This window comes from Apodemus sylvaticus, chromosome 8, assembly GCF_947179515.1.
Source record: "Apodemus sylvaticus chromosome 8, mApoSyl1.1, whole genome shotgun sequence".
NCBI lineage: Eukaryota > Metazoa > Chordata > Mammalia > Rodentia > Muridae > Apodemus > Apodemus sylvaticus.
Window position 1 is genome coordinate 74734577 of NC_067479.1, and position 21852 is coordinate 74756428.

The window sequence follows — 21852 nt, forward strand, 5'->3', positions numbered from 1 at the left end:
TGATCCATCCTTGTCTCCTTGTACTAAGCTCAAATCCAAATGGATCAAGGACCTCCACATAAAGCCAGACACTCTGAAGCTAATAGAAAAGAAACTGGGGAAGACCCTTGAGGACATCGGTACAGGGAGAAAGTTTCTGAACAGAACACCAATAGCGTATGCTCTAAGAGCAAGAATTGACAAATGGGACCTCATAAGGTTACAGAGTTTCTGTAAGGCAAAGGACACCATCAAGAGGACAGATCGGCAACCAACAAATTGGGAAAAGATCTTCACCAATCCTACATCAGATAGAGGGCTAATATCCAATATATATAAAGAACTCAAGAAGTTAGACTCCAGAAAACCGAACAACCCTATTAAAAAATGGGGTACAGAGTTAAACAAAGAATTCTCACCTGAAGAACTTCGGATGGCGGAGAAGCATCTTAAAAAATGCTCCACTTCATTAGTCATTAGGGAAATGCAAATCAAAACAACCCTAAGATTTCATCTTACACCAGTCAGAATGGCTAAGATTAAAAATTCAGGAGACAGCAGGTGTTGGAGAGGGTGCGGAGAAAGAGGAACACTCCTCCACTGCTGGTGGGGTTGCAAATTGGTACAACCACTCTGGAAAGCAGTCTGGCGGTTCCTCCGAAAACTGGGCACCTCACTTCCAGAAGATCCTGCTATACCACTCCTGGGCATATACCCAGAGGATTCCCCACCATGTAATAAGGATACATGCTCTACTATGTTCATAGCAGCCCTATTTATAATTGCCAGATGCTGGAAAGAACCCAGGTATCCCTCAACAGAAGAGTGGATACAAAAAATGTGGTATATCTACACAATGGAGTACTATTCAGCCATTAGAAACAATGAATTCATGAAATTCTTAGGCAAATGGATGGAGCTAGAGAACATCATACTAAGTGAGGTAACCCAGACTCAAAAGGTGAATCATGGTATGCACTCACTAATAAGTGGTTATTAACCTAGAAAACTGGAATACCCAAAACATAATCCACACATCAAATGAGATACAAGAAGAAAGCAGGAGTGGTCCCTGGTTCTGGAAAGACTCAGTGAAACAGTATTTGGCAAAACCAGAACGGGGAACTGGGAAGGGGTGGGAGGGAGGACAGGGGAAGAGAAGGGGGCTTACGGGACTTTCGGGGAGTGGGGGGGGCTAGAAAAGGGGAAATCATTTGAAATGTAAATAAATTATATCAAATAAAAAAAAAATTAGACCAGAAAAAAAAAAAAATCCCAACCCAGTTCTTCATAGAGCTAGAAAGAGCAATTCTCAAATTCATCTGGAATAACAAAAAACCCAGGATAGCTAAAACTATTCTCAACAGTAAAAGAACTTCAGGGGGATTCAGTATCCCAGACTTTAAACTTTACTACAGAGCAATAGTAATAAAAACTGCATGGTATTGGTACAATACCATGTCAGGCAAGCGGATCAATGGAATAGGATTGAAGACCCAGAAATGAACCAACACACCTATGATCACTTGATCTTCGACAAAGGAGCTGAAAGCATCCAGTGGAAAAAAGAGTCTTTTCAACAAATGGTGCTGGTTCAATTGGAGGTCAGCATGCAGAAGAATGCCAATCGATCCATTCTTATCTCCTTGTACTAAGCTCAACTCCAAATGGATCAAGGACCTCCATGTAAAACCTGACACACTGAAACTAATAGAAAAGAAACTGGGGAAGACCCTTGAGGACATGGGCACAGGGGAAAAGTTCCTGAATAGAACACCAATAGCTTACGCTCTAAGATCAAGAATTGACAAATGGGACCTCATAAAACTACAAAGTTTCTGTAAGGCAAAGGACACTGTCAAAAGAACAAAAACGTCAACCAACATATTGGGAAAGGATCTTCAACACTAAATCCGACAGAGGGCTAATATCTAATATATACAAAGAACTCAAGAAGGTAGAACTCAGAGAACCAAATAACCCCATTAAAAAGTGGGGTACAGAGCTAAACAAAGAATTTTCACATGAAGAACTTCAGAGGGCTGAGAAACACCTTAAGAAATGTTCAACATCATTAATCATTAGGGAAATGCAAATCAAAACAACCCTGAGATTTCACCTCACACCAGTCAGAATGGCTAAGGTCAAAAACTCAGGAGACAGCAGGTGTTGGCGAGAATGTGGAGAAAGAGGAACACTCCTCCACTGCTGGTGGGATTGCAAAATGGTGCAACCACTTTGGAAATCAGTCTGGCGGTTCCTCAGAAAACTGGGCATGACACTTCCTGAGGACCCTGTTATACCACTACTGGGCATATATCCAGAGGATTCTTCAGCATGCAATAAGGAAACATGCTCCACTATGTTCATAGCAGCCCTATTTGTAGTAGCCAGAAGCTGGAAAGAACCCAGGTGTCCTTCAACGGAGGAATGGATACAAAAAATGTGGTATATTTACACAATGGAGCTTGTGTTAATTCAGCCATTAGAAACAATGAATTCATGAAATTCTTAGACAAATGGATGGAGCTGGAGAACATCATACTAAGTGAGGTAACCTAGTCTCAAAAGATCAATCATGGTATGCACTCACTGATAAGTGGATATTAGCCTAGAAACTTTGAATACCCAAGACATAATCCACAAATTAAATGATGTCCAAAAAGAATGGAGGAGTGGTCCCTGGTTCTGGAAAGACTCAGTGCAAGAGTATAGGAGAATTCCAGAACAGGGAAGCGGGAAGGGGTAGATGGAGGAACAGGGGGAGGGAAGAGGGCTTATGGGACTTGTGGGGAGTGGGGACCCAGAAAAGGGGAAATCATTTGAAATGTAAATAAAAAATATATCAATAAAAAAATTATCTCTGCAAAAGAAAAAACAAAAAAAGAAAAAAAGAGAAAAAAGAAAAAAGAAAAAATTAAACCCATAACTTTAAATATATACATATGAATATATGCAAATTAACATGTAGAGATCTTAAAGTATTTTGATTACTGATCACTTTCCAGAAATTTCATTCCAGCCTTTTTTTAATAGATTTTATTTATATTTCTTAAAAAAATAGACTAAACGTCAACACTTTCTTAAATATCTTGTTATTAATATATTTGCTCAGTAACATGCAACCTTGAAAAAGAGAAAAGGCAGAAGGCAAGAAGGAGAAGAGTGGGCTAAAAAGTGAAAGTTGATGAGGACATTCAGGAAGAAACCTGCATTTCAACCTACTTCCTAAGTGTTAGGGTTAACCCAGAATTGCTCTTGTCTGAAAGAAATGCAAGGACAAAGTGTGGAGCAGAGACTGAAGGAAAGGCCATCCGGAGGCTGCCCCACTGGAGATCCATCCCACATACAGACACCAAACCCAGACATTATCACTGATGACAAGAAGTGCTTGCTGACAGGAGCCTGATTGATACAGCTGTCTCCCGAGAGGCCTGCCAGAGCCTGACAAATCCGGATGTGGATGCGCTCAGACAACCATCGGACTGAGCATGGGGTCCCCAATGGAGGAGGTAGGGGAAGGACTAAAAGAGCTGAAGGAATTAGCAACCCAATAGGAAGAACAACAATATCAATCAACCAGACCCTCCCCCCAGAGTTCCCAGGGACTGGGAGAAAAGAGGACACATGGAGGGACCTATGGCTCCAGCTGCATATATAGCAGAGGATGACCTTATCTGGCAACAATGGGAGGGGAGGCCCTTGGTCCTGTGAAGGCTCAATGCCCCAGTGTAAGGGAATACTAGGTGGTGAGAGGTGGGAACGGGTAGGTGGGTGTCAGAGAACCCTCATAGAATCAGGGGAGGGGAGGGGATAAAGGGTGTGGAGGGAAAATCAGGAAAGGGGATAACATTTGAAATCCAAATAAATAGAATAACTAATAAATAAATAAATAAATAAATAAATAAATAAATAACTTCAGCTAATACCACACTGCAGTATACCATATCCCAACATTCAGGGGGTAGAGGAAGGAGGATTAGGAACTCAATAGCATCCTTGGCTATATAACAAGTTCAAGGCCAGTTTGAAATATATGATACCCTTTTTAAAATTTTTTTAGATATATTTTTATTTACATTTCAAATGATTTCCCCTTTTCTAGACCCCCACTCCCCGAAAGTCCCATCAGCCCCCTTTCCTCCCCCTGTTTTCCCACCCAACCCTTCCCACTTCCCTGTTCTGGTTTTGCCCTATACTGCTTCACTGAATCTTTCCAGAACAAGGGGCCACTACTCCGTAATTTTTTTTATTTATTTTCTTGTTTTCTCAAGTTAATGTCTTCCATGTAGCATCTTTTTTCTATTACTTGTATTGTTCTGTAACGTTTTACTCTTTGTGGATTTCACATCATGCACCCCAACCCCACTTATCTCCCTTTCCCTCCATATCTGCCCTCCATGCTTGCAATCTCTCCCACCCAAGAAGAAGGAGGAGGAGGAGGAGGAGGAGGAGGAGGAGGAGGAGGAGGAGGGAGGGGGGGAAAAGGAAGAAAGAAGACAAAAAACAAAAATCATCTTGCTGTGGAAGCTGCAGTGTGCTGTGGTGTGTCATATAGTATAACCCTTTGTCCAAATGTCTTTATTTGCAAATGTTCAGTGTAATGAGTCATTGGTCTGGTTCAAGGACTCTGGCTTCTGCTACACTGTCAATACTAGATCCTCCCTGGAACTCCTCTCAGTTGTCCTGCTGTTGCTGTGCGTCATGGAGAACTTGCAGCTTTAGATTTGCAAGACCAGCCTCTTCACACACTCTAGCAGTTCACAGATGAGGTGGATGCTGGACCGTGCCAGCTCAGAGCCCCGGATCCGAGGAGCTGAGTTGGTGAGCCTGACAGCCTTTTGCACTCACCCCTCCAGGACCAGCTCTCCTGCTTTCCTCAGCTGAGGGACAAGGCCAGCTCTCTTGCCTGTGACAACCAGCAAGGGGCAGGACAAGGCTCTCCCACACTCTGTACTCACACCAGCTCACCTGAACCGCTGACACCAGGGCCAGATCTATTGTGATGACCAGAAGTCGGTGCAGGGCCCACTCTCCAGAGTGCTGCAGCCAGGCGGGGGTAAGGCCAGATCAGGGCAGCCCTTGGACGTCAACGTGATCCCAGGCAGCAGCCCAGACTTCGAAGGTCCGCTTGGCCCTTGGTAGTGACATGGGCCATAGACATCAACACAGACCCCTGCTCCTGCAGGGCCACAGACCCAGACATGGCCCTTGGTGGTAGCCCAGGCCGGGACCTTGCAGTGGCATTGCAGGCTACTCACATCAGGCTGCTCCTCGCCACCCTTGAGTCTCAAGTTCCTCCTCTCTTCGTTGTACACACACCATTCTGCTTCTTTTCCTCTCCCATCTCTCCACCACATTCTCGCACATGGTGGTGGTGCCTGTGATGGCAGGCCACTCTGTGTCCTTTATGAACCTGCTTCATTTAGTTTTCTGTTTGTTTTCTTTTGTCTTGTCTTGGTTTGATTTGGTTTGGTTTGGTTTGGCTTGGCTTGGCTTGGCTTGGCTTGGCTTGGCTTGGCTTGGCTTGGCTTGGCTTGGCTTGGCTTGGGTTCGCTTGGCTTGGCTTGGCTTGGCTTGGCTTCACTTGGCTTGGCTTGGCTTGGTATTGAAATAAACCTAGCAGTGTAGACCAGGCTGACTTCAGAATAATGTCCTTTCAAGAGATGACATTACAAACATTTGCCTCCATATGTGGATCAACATGTGGTATTCTGACTGAAGTAATTATTCTCATCTTGAATAATTTGGATTCATTTCTGTGTAATAGAATGTAATACGTGGCTTTATTAAAATGATAATGAGTTGTGGACCCTGGATGCTATTACTCTGACCTACGAAGAAATATTCATCCACTGGGCAATAGTGTCAGACTACTATGAGCTAACCAACCACTTTCATTTTTTTTACACTCCATATTTTATTTCCACACACACACACACCTCACCCCATGCACCCTCTGACTGTTCCACATCCCATACCTCCTCCCTATCCCCGTCTCCATGTGGACATCCCCATGCCCCACCCCACCACGACCTCTAAACTCCCTGAGTCCTCCAGTCCCTTGAGGGTTAAGTACATCATCTCTAAATGGGCACAGACCCAGCAGTCCTCTACTGTATGTGTGTTGGAGGCCTCACTTTCTAATAAAATTTGAATCCCTCTCCAGGAGAGCGAGCATACACCCGGTACTATAAACCTGGTCAAAAGCCTGTCACCGAGGATATTACAGACCCTGGAGAAGAATGTACTACTGCTTTATAGACAAACTATGGTGCTTTAAATGAAAATGGCCCCCATAGATCCATAGGGAGTGGCACTATTAGGAGGTGTGGCCTTGCTGGAGGAAGTATGTCACTGTGAGGGTGAGCTTTGAAGTTTCAGATGCTCGAGTCAGGCCCAATGTCTGCCTCTGTTTCAGCTAGCTGCTAATCTATTTATGAAACTCTCCACTCCTTCTCCAGCACCATGTCTGCCTGTGTGCCCCCACGCTTCCCTCAGTGGAGTAAGCCTCTGAAATGTAAGCCAGCTGCAATTAAATGTTTTCCTTAATAAAAGTTGCTATGGACAGCAACTGATGCCCACAGACTAGAGCTGCTCATAATCGAGGTCGGGGAAGTTTCTTTCTGCAGAGTTAATACAGCAATTGGCAACTGTTCAGTGTGTTGAGAATAAGTGAGACTGAGTGCTCTGCCCTAAGCAGCTCATCTCTCCCCATTCCCAGGCCCGAAGAGCATCGCAGAAGAGAAGGGAGACAGGTACAGGTAGAGGATGGAGAGGGGCTGGAAACTCTGTCCTCTGCATATGCAGGGCTTCTGCAATCACGAACGCACAGCAGCTGTGGCTGCCTGAATGAGGCCTGCATAAAGAGGGGAGGGAGAAAGGGGCTCACTGAGAAAAGGGAGTCAGTGAGAGGGGGAGAGGAGACAGGGGAATATGATCACAATACATTCTCTACATGTAGGTCACTGTCAATCAATCAATCAATGTGGAAAAATAAAGATAATGCTGTCATCTTTTGGTGAGATACGTAAAGCTCTGCAGTTTTACACACGTGCACACACACAAAGAGACACACACACATATGCATCACTCCTACCACCACACCAAGCTTTAAGCAGTTGCTTCCTAATTTAGAATTGGAAGACCCTTTAGAAGCCATTCGATGTCACAGACCTCCGTTAGTCAGTATAGCCTCCTAAAGCTAGTACCACACTCCAAGAACTGGTTCTCCGTTTCCAACCAAAACTCCAGCATCACCCATAACATTAACTTATATTTTCAATTGTTTTTATTTTCTTTATTATTTACAAAAGAATAAGTTTCCTTGTCACATTTTATTATACATACTTACTTTGGTTGGCCCACACACTCTCCCCACATCTCCCTGCTCCCTGTCCCTGCTATACACTTCTACCTCCAGTGTTCCACCTCACCATCACCTTTCTAGTTATCTAGACTCTATACATTACAAATGAATACATAGGTAGACAGACAGACAGGCAGGCAGACAGACAGACAGTCGGACATATTAAAAGCAAGGATACACATAAAAAAAGAACATTCAATAATGCATATGCATTGTTTCTCTTTCTGAGCCTGAATTATCTCACTAAATATAATCTTTTCCAATTGTATCTATTTTCAAGTAAATCATTTATCATTTTTCTTAACTTCTAAATAAAAGTCTATTGTATATTTGTACCGTGCTTTCATTACCCCTACAGATGTAGATAGGCTTATTGCATTAGTTGTCACTGTGTATAAAATAATTAGCATGGATGTATAAGTATCTGGTAGGATATAGAGTACTTTAGGTATATGCTCAGAACTGGCTTAGCTGAGTTATATGGAAATTCTATATTTTTAAGGGACCTCAATACTGCTTTCCTTATTCACTGCACAAGTATACATTTCCATAGGCAGTAAATAAGGTTTCCTCTTTCTTAACATCAATACCAATATTTGTTTTTTTTTCTTCTTTGTTTGTTTTTTCAAGATAGGCTTTCTCTGTGTAACAGCCTAGGCTGTCCTGGAACTCACTGTGTAGAACAGACTGGCCTTGAACTCACAGAAATTCACCTGCCTCTGCTTCCAGTGCTGGGATTAAAGGCATATACAACCACCTGACTGTTTTCTTCATTCTTTTCTTTAGCAGTTATGAAATGTCTATTCACTATACAAACCTGGTAGAAGCATTGCACACTTATATTTCCTGTTCTCCATAACAAGATTGTGAAGAGATAGTATAAAATAGTTATAACTTAAAATACAATCGAATTAGAGATAAAGCAAGGACAACTAAATCTCTACACAGCTGGGCTGTAAGGACACAGGTGGTTTTTTTTTTTTTTTTTAAGATTTATTTATTATATGTAAGTACACTGTAGCTATCTTTAGACACACCAGAAGAGGGCGTCAGATCTTGTTATAGATGGTTGTGAGCCACCATGTGGTTGCTGGGATTTGAACTCAGGACCTTCAGAAGAGTAGTCAGTGCTCTTAACCGCTGAGCCATCTCTCCAGCCCAGGACACAGGTGGTTTAAGCTCATGTTTTGGTTATGAAAGCAGTTCAGTTCATCTTACAAGAAACAAAAGCAAGTGCTCAATCGTGAGAGCCCCAATCAATTATTTTTAAAATGCCTATTAATGTTTCTGTCCCCTGATTTCTTGTCTTCTATGCCTAAGTCTTAAACAGGTAATCACTTCAGGGGATATTGGCAGTAGATGAGCCATAGAGAAACTGTTAGCAAACATGAAAAAGCAAATCTAACCATAACGATATAGACAGTCCACACAAACTGTCCAGCCACATACCTGCTAGTAAACCCAACGACTGAAGGAAAAAATCCCTGAAACATCTATTTAGCTAGCTTCTTCTCCTTGCAATCCAGCTGGGTGGGCAATGAACTCATGCTCCAGCATGATTGGCTGAGAAGATAGAGACCAATAGTAAAGCAAAGGTAGATTATTCTTTTTTTATTATTCATTAGATTATTTATTTATTCACTTTACATCCTGGTCATTGCCCCACCTGGTCTATCCCTTACACAATCCCTTCTCCCAGCCTCCTCCCCTTCTCCTCTGAGAAGGTGGAGGCCTCCCTGGATATCCTCCAACCCTGGCACATCAAGTCTCTGCAGGGCTAGGTGCATCCTCTCCCCCTGAAACCATACAAGGCAGCCCTGTTAGGGGAATGTATTCCACAGATAGGCAACAGCTTTAGAGACAGCCCCCACTCCAATTTCTGGGGAACCCACAAGAACACTGAACAGCATGAGGCCTAGGTCCAACTTACATGTTCCTTGGTTAGTGGTTCAGTCTATGAGAGCTCCCACAGGTCCAAGTTTGTTGATTCTCTTGGCCTTCTTGTAGAGTTCCTATCCCCTTTGGGGCCCTCAATCGTTCCCCCAACCCTTCCATAAGAGTCCCCAAGCTCCAGTCAGTTTGGCTGTGGGTCTCTGTATCTCTTTCAGTTATCTGCTGGGTGGAGCTTCCTAGAGGACAGTCATGCTCAACATTCCAGAGTGTCTGCAAATATAACAGAATGTCATTAATCGTGTCAGGGATTGGTGCTTGTCCAAAGGTTGGGTCTCAAGTTGGGCTGGTTATTATTTTCCCATTCCCTCAGTTTCTGCTCCATCTTTGTCCCTGCATTTCTTGTAGGTAGGACAAACTTTGGGTCAAAAATTTTGAGGGTGGGTTGATTTCCTTATCCCTCCACTGGTGGCCCTGCCTGGCTACAGGAAGTAGAGTAGCGATTCTTAAGGTGTGTGACTTGTGGGGTATGACACTGAATGTAGCCTGACTGTTAATTTGGGGTTTTTCCTTCTTTTTTTTCTTTTTCTATTTTTTAATTGGTTATTTTGTTTATTTATATTTCAAATGTCCCCATTCCCGGTCTCCCCTCTGTAAACTCCCCATTCCATCCCCCCCTCCCCTTTACTTCTAAAAGGGTGCTCACCAACCCACCCACCCACTCACACCTCACACCTCTAGCATCCCCTTACACTGAGGTATCAAACCTCCACAGGACAAAGGGCCTCCAGATTGATACCAGATAAGGCAGTGTTCTGCTACATATTTAGCTGGAGCCATGGACTCATCCATGTAATACTCTTTGGTTGGTAATTTATTTCCTGGGAGTTCTGAGTGATCTGGTTAGTTGAAATTGTTGTTCTTCCTATGGGGTTATAATCCCCTTCAGCTCCTTCAGTCTTTTCCCTAACTCTTCCATTAGGGACCCCAGGCTCAGTCTGATGGTTGGCTGTGAGTATTTGCATCTGCCTTAGTCAGCTACTAGTGGAGCCTCTCAGAGGACAGCCATACTATGTCTTGAAGAACTTCTTGGTATCAGCAATAGTGTGCCAGTTTGGTGTCTGCAGATGACATGGATCCCAAGGTGGGGGTGGTCTCTGGTTGGCCTTTCCTTCAGTCTCTGCTCCATTTTTTTGTCCCTGCGTTTCCTCTAGACAGGAACAATTCCAGGTTAAAAATTTTGAGATGGTTGGGTGGCCCCATCCATCAACTGGAGGCCATACCTATCTACTGAAGGTGGTCTCTTCAGGTTCTATCTCTCCTCTGCTGTGTATTTCGACTAATGTCCTTGCTGTTGGGTCCTGAGAACCTCTCATTTCCCTGGCATCTGAGACTTTCTAGTGGTCTCCCCCCCCCAGCCCCATTTCCCCATTCCCCACCCCACTGCTACATATTTCTATTTATTTTCCTGACATTCTGGACTTCTCTCCTGTTTCTTCCCATACCTGACCCTGCCCCCCAATCCAGTTTTCCCTAACCCTCCTCTCTCTTCCCTAGGTTCCTCCCTCCCTCTACATCTTGTGATTATTTTGTTCCCCCTTCTAAGTAGGATTGAAGCATCCTTAATGGTAGTCTATCTGACTAGGGTGAGATTCAATCCCAAAGGAGTTTTGTCATTTCCCTGATGGTTAAAAACATTGAACATGCTTCTAAATATTTACATTTGCATTCTTTTCTTTGAGAGCTATCTGTTCAGCTTATTAACTAATATTATGACCCAGTCAATTGTATCTATGTTTCACTTTTTCCTTTGCGTATCTTTATATTAATCTCCTGTCAAATGTATATAGCTGGCAAAAATGTCCTCCCACTCTGTAGGAGTCTCTTCACTTAGTTGTTCCTTTTTGTGCAGAATCTTTTTAATTTTATAAGGTATTTTTTTCATTGTTGAAATTAAGAGCTAAAGAAATGGTTTAGTAATCAAAGGTATTTTTCAGGTTATATTTGGAAATACATATGTAGATACAAATACATATATGTATGCAATAGAAATTAATGAAAAAGAAGCCTGAATTTGAAGGAAGAGTGGGAAGAATATATGAGAGGGCTTGGGTGGAGGAAAGGGAAGGGGGGATTGCTGTAATTAAATTACAATCTTTAAGAGAGAGAGGGAAAGAGAGGGGGAAAGAGAGAGAAGAGAGAAAGAAGATAAAGAAGAGAGATAAGAAAGGAGAGAGAGAGAGGGAGGGAGGGGAGAGAGAGAGAGAAAGAGAGGAGAGAGAGAGAGAACTTGTTGCTCTTTCAGAGGACTCATGAACAGTAGTACCCAGCATAAACACAGTGTCCCACAACCATCCATAACTCCAGTTCCAGGGCATGCAACATTAACTTCTGATTTCCATGGTTATCAGACGTACATACAGTGCACGTAAGTACATTTAGACAAATAATTATATACATAAACTTTAAAAAATATAAGTCAATCAATTGATTAATTAATTAAAATGCTGGGATTTCCATTGATAAAGTCCTGTGCCTGGAAATGTTTTCCTTACATTTTCATCTAGCAGTTGCAGAGTTTTAGGTTTTCCCTGAATGTCTTAAAGTTGCATTTGGAACCTATTTATACAGGGTGAGAGATGGGGATCTAGTTTCATTATCCTACATGTGTTCAGTCAGGGTTCCCTGGTCAGTTCAAGGTTGATTTCTTTATGTCTTGCATCAAAAGTGAATGGTTTCTTCAGCAATAAGGTCTTACCAGCTAGTTATGGTGGGCAGCTAACAGCAGTGACAGTACCCTGAATTGTTTGAGGGCCTCCCTAACCAGTAATTGATATGGAGGTATCCTATGTATGACAGCGTGGCACTGAAATTTTCATTTCCTAATCCATGTCCTCTATGAGCAGCATTGCCCACCTGCACAGGATAATTCTGTTTAAACCCGTGTGTGTGTGTGTGTGTGTGTGTGTGTGTGTGTGTGTGTGTGTGTGTGTGTGTGTCACAAACCAATGAGTTTGATTTATACATCCTTATGAATACTGTACTAGCTGGTTTTGTGTGTCAACTTGACACAGGCTAGAGTTAACACAGAGAAAGGAGCTTCAGTTGGGGAAGTGCCTCCATGAGATCCAGCTGTAGGGCATTTTCTCAATTAGTGACCAAGGGGGAAGGGCCCCTTGTGAGTGGTGCCATCCCCAGGCTGGTATTCTTGGGTTCTATAAGACAGCAGGCTAAGCAAGCCAGTAAGATACATCCCTCCATGGCCTCTGCATGAGCTCCTGCTTCCTAACCTGCTTGAGTTCCAGTCCTGACGTCCTTTAGTGATGAACAGCACCATGGAAGTGTAAGCTGAATAAACCCTTTCCTCCCCAACTTGCTTCTTGGTCACGATGTTTGTGTAGGAATAGAAACCTTGACTAAGACAAATATATAAACTACTCTTTCCTATCTACAACCCCACTATTCCCCCTTAGATCTCTAACCCCAAGCATTTTTCCATCTCATCTATGTCACCTGTGTTCTACCCTCCCTCTCATTAAATTGTAATCAGATAACAGAAAAGTCCCCAGTCTCCACAGGCTGAGACACACAGAGCCCACAAACAAGGCCAGTCTGCATTCTTTAAGAAAGGAAAATGTAAAAGAAGAGGGATTGGAGTGGGAAGAGGGAGGTCCGCGTAGGAATGAGCTGACTAGATAAATTAATGTGTATAAATAGTGGGATAAATATGAAGGAGCTGAAGCAGCTGAGTGCTGTCTGTACTGATTCCTGGACCTATCTCAAGTCTCTCACCAGCACCTGAAAACTTGTCCTATCCCTGAGAGTTCCTTTGCAGTGGGGCATCCTGGCCTCGCTTCTAGCTCTTTCTTAGGAAGATTGGGTACAAGTTCTGGTCAAATTCATGTGATGCCTCATAGATGGAGTCTCAGATGCTGGTCACACCTCAGGGTGGTCTTTCAGGAGTCCAGTTGTGAGCACTGACCCTGTCCCTGTATAATCTGACATTTGTTATTCAACTTTCTTCATTTTATTCCTGGAGGCTCTGGCAAACTGTGCCTGTGTATCATCCAGTATCTTCCAAACCTCTTTCAGATTACTGACATTGTGATCCCCTAAATATTAAAAAAGGAATTCTATGGGAGTGGGTGGGGTTCCCACCTACCCCTGGGGTATAGGGCCTTGATCCACTGATTTACTAATTTCATCAGATGTAGATAGGCTATGTGGTTTTCCTTTTTCATTTTTTGATTAGAGATATCTATTGGCAGGGCCATACACACACCATGGTGCATATGTGGAGTTTGTAGGACTACTTGTAAAAATTGATTTTCTCCTACTATGTGGGTCTCAGGGTTCAAACTTAGGTGTTCAGATATGCTAACTGAATCTATGTTGGCTTGACAGAAGCTAGAGTGATTTTGTAAGAGGAAATCTCAAGAGATTGTGAAAATGTTTCCCAGATTGGACTGTAGGCAAGCTTTGGCACATTTTCTTCATTAATGATAGATGTGGGAGGGCCCATCTCAGTGTGGGTGGTACCACCCCAGGGATGGGAGTTCTGGGTGCTATAAGAAAGAAGTTGCTGAGCAAGCCATGAAAAGCAAGCCAGTGGTGGGTCCTGTGCTCCGCGAAGAAGTCCACAGCTGCCATCTTGGTCCCCAGTCAGACAGGACAGGAAACCCCAGGTACTGAGATATCCTGAGTCTAGGACCTCTGGGGATGCAGACTGCCAAGCTACTAGCTTCCACCTATGCCCAGGTCCTGGGCAGAGCAGCATCCATATGCCAGCCAGGCACAGGTTCTATGCCCTTCGGAGAAGTCAGCAACTGCCATCTTAGATCCCAGTAGGAAGGCACAGGCGACCCCAAGTACGGAGATATGCCAAGTCTAAGACCTCTGGGGATGCAGACCACCGTACTGCAGGCTGCCGCCAGCACCCAGGACCTGGGCAGAGCAGCCACAGGCGTGGGTCCTGTGCCCAGTGGAGAAGTCGGCAGCCACCATCCTAGCTCCCAGTAGGATGGGACAGGCAACCCCAGGAACTGAGATATCCCGAGTCTAAGACTTCTGGGGACACATACCACTGATGCCAGTGCCCAGGACCTGGGCAGAGCAGCGGTTCATCTGTGTGCCAGCCAGGCATAGGTCCTGTGCCCTGTGGGATCTCTGCTACCATCTTTGCTCCCTGACAGAGCAGACGGGCAACACCAGGTTCAGTCCACAGAGACAACCCAAGTATAACATTGCTTGGGGCAGGACACACCACGGCTCCAACAGCACCCAAAAGGATGACAGCACATCAGCAATCTATACCAGGGAAACCCAGTCATCCAGTGGTGAGGAAATAGCCTTAGGGCTCACAGGAGCTTCAAGCACCAACCAGTGGCAACAGGACAAAGTAACATCAGAGATAGCCAGATGGCAAAAGGCAAACGTACGAACCTTACCAACAGAAATCAAGACAATATGGCAGCATCTGAACCCAGTTCTCCAACAACAGCAAGTCCTAGATATCCCAACACACCAGAAAAACAAGATTTAGATTTAAAATTACTGGTCATGATACTGTAAGGGAACACAACAAGGACATGAATAAATCTCTTAAAGAAATACAGGAGAAAATGGATTAAAAGTTAGAAGCCCTTACAAAGGAAGCACAAAAATCATTTAAAGAAATCCAGGAGAATATGAGTCAAAAGATAGTGGTATGCACTCACTAATAAGTGGATATTAACCTAGAAAACTGGAATACCCAAAACATAATCCACACATCAAATGAGGTACAAGAAGAAAGGAGGAGTGGCCCCTGGTTCTGGAAAGACTCAGTGAAACAGTATTCAGCAAAACCAGAACGGGGAAGTGGGAAGGGGTGGGTGGGAGGACAGGGGAAGAGAAGGGGGCTTACGGGACTTTCGGGGAGTGGGGGGGCTAGAAAAGGGGAAATCATTTGAAATGTAAATAAATTATATCAAATAAAAAAAATTAAAAAAAAAGAACAATGTGTGAATGGCATGAGATCATAGACTACTACTTTTTTGTCTGATTTCTATAGAAAGAAGATTTTTCTTTATTTTTTAAATTCTTTTCCTATCTACAGCATGGAATAATCTTGGTCTATTTATTTAAAAAAAAAAGATAGAAGCCAATAAGGAGGAAATGCAAAAATTACTTAAAGAAATACAGGAGAACTTGGGTCAACAGGCAGAGGTCATGAAAGAGGAAACACAAAAATCTCTTAAAGAATTACAGGAAAACACAAACAAGCAAGTGAAGGAACTGAGCAAAACCATCCAGGATCTAAAAACAGAAGTATAAACAACTAAGAAATCACAAAGGGAGACAACTTTGGAGATAGAAAACCTTGGGAAGCATGCTCATGGATCGGCAGGATCAATATAGTTAAAATGGCCATTTTGCCAAAAGCAATATACAGATTCAATGCAATACCCATCAAAATCCCAACTCAATTCTTCACACAGTTAGAAAGAGCAATTATCAAATTCATCTGGAATAACAAAAAACCCAGGATAGCTAAAACTATTCTCAGCAACAAAAGAAATTCTGGGGGAATCAGTATCCCTGACCTCAAGCAATACTACAGAGCAATAGTATTAAAAACTGCATGGTATTGGTACAGTGACCAGCAGGCAGATCAATGAATGGAACAGGATTGAAGATCCAGAAATGAACCCACACACCTATGGCCACTTGATCCTCGACAAAGAGGCTGAAAACATCCAATGGAAAAAAGATAGCCTTTTCAACAAATGGTGCTGGTTCAACTGGAGGTCAGCATGCAGAAGAATGGGAATTGATCCATCCTTGTCTCCTTGTACTAAGCTCAACTCCAAATGGATCAAGGACCTCCACATAAAGCAAGACACTCTGAAGCTAATAGAAAAGAAACTGGGGAAGACCCTTGAGGACATCGGTATAGGGAGAAAGTTTCTGAACAGAACACCAATAGCATATGCTCTAAGATCAAGAATTGACAAATGGGACCTCATAAAAATTACAAAGTTTCTGTACGGCAAAGGACACCATCAAAAGGACAAATCGGCAACCAACAAATTGGGAAAAGATCTTCACCAATCCTACATCAGATAGAGGGCTAATATCCAATATATATAAAGAACTCAAGAAGTTAGACTCCAGAAAACCGAACAACCCTATTAAAAAAATGGGGTACAGAGTTAAACAAAGAATTCTCACCTGAAGAACTTCGGATGGCAGAGAAACACCTTAAAAAATGCTCAACTTCATTAGTCATTAGGGAAGTGCAAATCAAAACAACCCTGAGATTTCATCTTACACCAGTCAGAATGGCTAAGATTAAAAATTCAGGAGACAGCAGGTGTTGGAGAGGGTGTGGAGAAAGAGGAACACTCCTCCACTGCTGGTGGGGTTGCAAATTGGTACAACCACTCTGGAAAGCAGTCTGGCGGTTCCTCTGAAAACTGGGCACCTCACTTCCAGAAGATCCTGCTATACCACTACTGGGCATATACCCAGAGGATTCCCCAACATGTAATAAGGATACATGCTCTACTATGTTCATAGCAGCCCTATTTATAATTGCCAGATGCTGGAAAGAACCCAGGTATCCCTCAACAGAAGAGTGGATGCAAAAAATGTGGTATATCTGCACAATGGAGTACTATTCAGCCATTAGAAACAATGAATTCATGAAATTCTTAGGCAAATGGATGGAGCTAGAGAACATCATACTAAGTAAGGTAACCCAGACTCAAAAGGTGAATCATGGTATGCACTCACTAATAAGTGGATATTAACCTAGAAAACTGGAATACCCAAAACATAATCCACACATCAAATGAGGTACAAGAAAGGAGGAGTGGCCCCTGGTTCTGGAAAGACTCAGTGAAGCAGTATTCGGCAAAACCAGAACGGGGAAGTGGGAAGGGGTGGGTGGGAGGACAGGGGAAGAGAAGGGGGCTTACGGGACTTTCAGGGAGTGGGGGGCTAGAAAAGGGGAAATCATTTGAAATGTAAATAAATTATATCGAATTAAAAAAAAAAGAAGAAGGGAAACTACGCCCTAGGGAAAAAAAAAACACAGCCTCTCCCGGGAGCTTTGGGTCCATCTCACCCTGACGATGTTTGGCAGATTTGGGCTGGAGTCAGAGGTCATCCCACTCATGTGCTGTCTGTTGTGGTGCATACCTGTGACCCCAGCATCTAGGCATGGGAAGCCTCAGAGACAGTGATTTGGGGACCAGCCTGTGCAATACATGAGACCCTGTCAAAACAAAACAACAATAACACCAGCAACAACAACAAAAACTTCTGTTGTGTTGTTATGGGATGGAGTATAGTAGTTCACTGTGCTCTGAAAATGAAAGAGACGGCCCAGTAACAAGCTACCTGGCAGTGGGATTTATGCTAAAGATGACGACTGAGCACAGGACTGGTGGAGGAATCGATCTCTGACCCTATTACACCATTGAGCCACACTGTCCTCCTTCTTCAGTCTGTGCTTAGATTGGCAGAGGAAAAGCTAAGACTTGGTCAAACAAGACTTTATGTGCACAGAGTCAAGATTAAAACGCCCTTGAGCTGTGCTCCTCTGGTTTCCACCCACGGCTACTCTCAAGCTTTTCCACGAAGGGAATTACAAACCACGGAAACAGCATCACTGTGTCTTAGGAACCTTAGGGATTAGTATGCCTCCCTTCGGAACGTCTCCTGACAAAAACCTACAACAGCCCTACAGTGTGGCTTCTTTGCCAAATGTTGACCAAGTCCCTTGCTGTATGTCTTAACTTCCACAGCTGTGAGAGAGAAACCCTGGAGAACCTCCGTCTCCACCAGGTCTTGGAATTACAGGACGGAGAGATTCACCTATGACTGGAAATGCTCACTGTTAGCCACAACCTGTTCTCCCATTCCTTAGTCAATAATGGTGTACGCTTACTAAGCACACCCTGCCCAGCTAAGGGACACAGTTTGAGCCTTCACTACAGCTACACGTGGCCAAGCAATCTTCCTGGTGAATTGCAAAGAGAAGTGATGTGTGCAACTTTAAAACTCAGATAAGCAATTTCCACACGTTTCTCTTTCCAGCTTCCTCGAAGGTGGAGGGTAGACGTAATGATGGCAGATGGCATTTGACCCCAGAGCAAGATTGATGGGTAAAATATAGGGTATCTCGGTCCCGCACAGCCTCCGAGAGCATCAGGGCCACTCCCCAGCTCAGACTTCCTTAAAACAAACAAGTCCTCTTATTTTATAAAATTCACGGACACTGTGTTCTCTGTTTGAACTCCAGAGCCAGCGTCCTCACTAGCATACTTCCTTTGAAGCTGTAAGCGGCCAGGCCACTTGATCTTGTTCTGTTAATTGCACCTGCTATGCTGATTTGACAGTCCATCTTGTCACATACCAGTGGCACTCAAATTCATTGGCCTACAGCTTCTGCTTCCAAAGGTTACACTACCACTCAGTCACACGAGTTAAGCTGTGAGACTTGCTCCAAGCGATCCTCGGGCTGAGTCCCTTCTGTTGTACAGCAAGAGTCCCTGAAAGCTCACTCTCTTTGAAACTAGAACTTCAGCAGGGCATTTGAAACCTTGGCAAATACCGGGTTACCAGCCCTGTGGTGAGAGGCTGGCATGGTTCGTTTGCCTATCCGGATCCAGGGTGGACAAAGGAAGCCTGCATCCCTCTCCTTCAAAACAGCCTTCAACGGAGCAAGCTAACGTTCAGAATTGAGGAGCTTGATGGAGGTTGGTAGGGGTTGCTTTAGCTGTGTGTGTGTGTGTGTGTGTGTGTGTGTGTGTGTGTGTGTGTGTGTCTGTGTGTCTGTGTGTCTGTGTGTGTATCTGTGTCTGTGTGTTTATCTGTGTCTGTATGTGTCTGTGTGTGTGTGTCTCTGTATATCTGTGTCTGTGTCTAGGCCTGTGTCTGTGTCTGTGTTTATGTGTCTGTGTGTGTCCGTGTCTGTGTCTGTGTTTATGTGTCTGTGTGTGTCTGTGTGTCTGTGTTTGTGTGTCTGTGTGTGTATCTGTATATGTCTGTGTGCCTGTGCCTGTGCCTGTGCCTGTGCCTGCGGAGAGCTTCTTTTCTTCCATACCTGCTTTGTGTTAAGTGCAAGGAAATTTAAGTAGAAGGAGTTATAATCAAAGCAACATGTCTTCCACCTCATTTCTCACCAGACATCTCGTAGTCCGTGACCCGCTGTCCCAGTATCTGTGAAGTTTCCAAACCACCACGCTGCTCCACCCCACCCCACACCTCGGACTCATGCATTTGCTTGTTAGTGCCTCCAGGTTCTCTGGGCCTCACTGTGGATGCTGCCATCTAAGGAGGCTTTTCTCCATCTTCAAGGCTGGCTTCAGAAACAAACTTTTTCCCAGGTTGAATTTTGCCCCTTTGCCCCTCTTTATTATAACTGTGTCTTTATTCATCTGTGTCTGCGTCTGGGATGTTGGCGTCTGTGGGGGTGGGGGCGATATCCTGTTTGCGTCAGTATTGCAAGCATCTAGCAGGGTATCTGGCACAAAGTGACACACAAGAAATAGTCAGTGTATCAGAGTATCTGTCTCCATCACGGCTCCTAGTGTTTCTTGCTGTGCCAAGCTATCAGGTGAAGTAATTCATGACAGAGTTTGTCCTCTGTCTCCAAGCTTTGAAGCACAGGAACAAAACAGTGACCTGCTGGATAGGATGTTCAACATCAAAAAAATAAAATAAAATAAAATAAAATAAAATAAAACCCTGAAAAAAATGTGGTATATATACACAATGGAGTACTATTCAGCCATTAGAAACAATGAATTCATGAAATTCTTAGGCAAATGGATGGAACTGGAGAATATCATACTAAGTGAGGTAACCCAGACTCAAAAGATGAATCATGGTATGCACTCACTAATAAGTGGATATTAACCTAGAAAACTGGAATACCCAAAACATAATCCACACATCAAATGAGGTACAAGAAGAACGGAGGAGTGGCCCCTTGTTCTGAAAAGACTCAGTGAAGCAGTATAGAGCAAAATCAGAACAGGGAAGTGGGAAGGGTTGGGTGGGAAAACAGGGGGAGGGAAGGGGACTGATGGGACTTTCGGGGAATGGGGGTCCAGAAAAGGGGAATCATTTGAAATGTAAATAAATATATCAATAAATTAAAAAAAATAACAAAAAAAAAACCTTGGGAAGAAATCAGGGACCATAGACGCAAATATCAACAACAGAATACAAGAGATAGAAGAAAGAATCTCAGATGCCGAAGATACCATAGAAACCATGGACTCAACAGTTAAAGAAAATGCAAAATGCAAAAAACTTGTAACCCAAAACATCCAGGAAATCCAGGACACAATGAGAAGGCCAAACCTAATGATTATAGGCATAGAAGAAAGTCAAGATTTACAACTTAAAGGGCCAGCAAATATCTTCAACAAAATTATGGAAGAAAACTTCCCTAACCTAAAGAGAGAGAGATGCCTATGACTATACAAGAAGCCAACAGAACTCCAAACAGACTGGACCAGAACAGAAATACCTCCCATGCCATAATAATCATAAACCCAAATGTACTAAACAAAGAAAAAATATTAAAGGCAGTAAGAGAAAAAGAGCAAGTAACATATAAAGTAAGACCTATCAGAATCACACCAGACTTCTCACCTGAGACTATGAAAACCAAAAGATCATAGGCAGATCTCATGCAGACTCTAAGAGAACACAAATGCCAGCCAAAACTACTATACCCAACAAAACTCTCAATAACCATAGATGGAGAAACCAAGATATTCCATGACAAAACCAAGTTTACCCAATATCTTTCCATAAACCCAGCCCTACAAAGGATAATAGGAGGAAAACACCAATACAAGGAAGGAAACTTCACCCTGGAAAAAGCAAGATAGTAACCTTCTTTCATCAAACACAAAAGAAGATAACCACTCAAATGTAAAAAATAACATCAAAAATGACAGGAAGTAATAATCACTATTCCCTAATATCTCTTAATATCAATGGACTTAATTCCCCAATAAAAAGACATAGACTAACAAACTGGATACCTAAACAGGACCCTACATTTTGCTGCATACAGGAAACACACCTCAGTGTCAAGACAAACACTACCTTTGAGTAAAAGGCTGGAAGACAATTTTACAAGCAAATGGTCTCAGGAAACGAGCCGGAGTTGCCATTCTAATATCAGATAAAATTGACTTTCAACCTAAAGTCATCAAAAAAGACATGGAAGGACACTTCTTGCTGGTCAAGGGAAAAATCCACCAAGAAGAACTCTCAATCCTAAACATATATGCTCCAAATGCAAAGGCACCCTCATTCATAAAAAAAAACCTTTACTAAAGCTCAAAGCACACATTGCACCTAACACAATAATTGTGGGTGACTTCAATACTCCACTCTCCTCAATGGACTGATCAGGGAAACAGAAACTAAACAGGGACACAGTGAAACTAATTGAAGCTTTGGACCAATTAGATTTAACAGATATATATATATATAAAACACTTCATCCTAAAGCAAAAGAATATATCATTTTCTCTGCACCTCATGGTACCTTCTCCAAAATCAATCATATAATTGGTCACAAGACAGACCTCAACAAATAC

General features: G+C 43.2%; 1 pseudogene; it reads right to left on the bottom strand.

Moving 5' to 3' along the window:
• Nucleotides 1–8604: 8604 nt before the first annotated feature.
• On the bottom strand, nucleotides 8605–8895 carry LOC127691649 (signal peptidase complex subunit 1-like; annotated as a pseudogene).
• Nucleotides 8896–21852: the final 12957 nt, after the last annotated feature.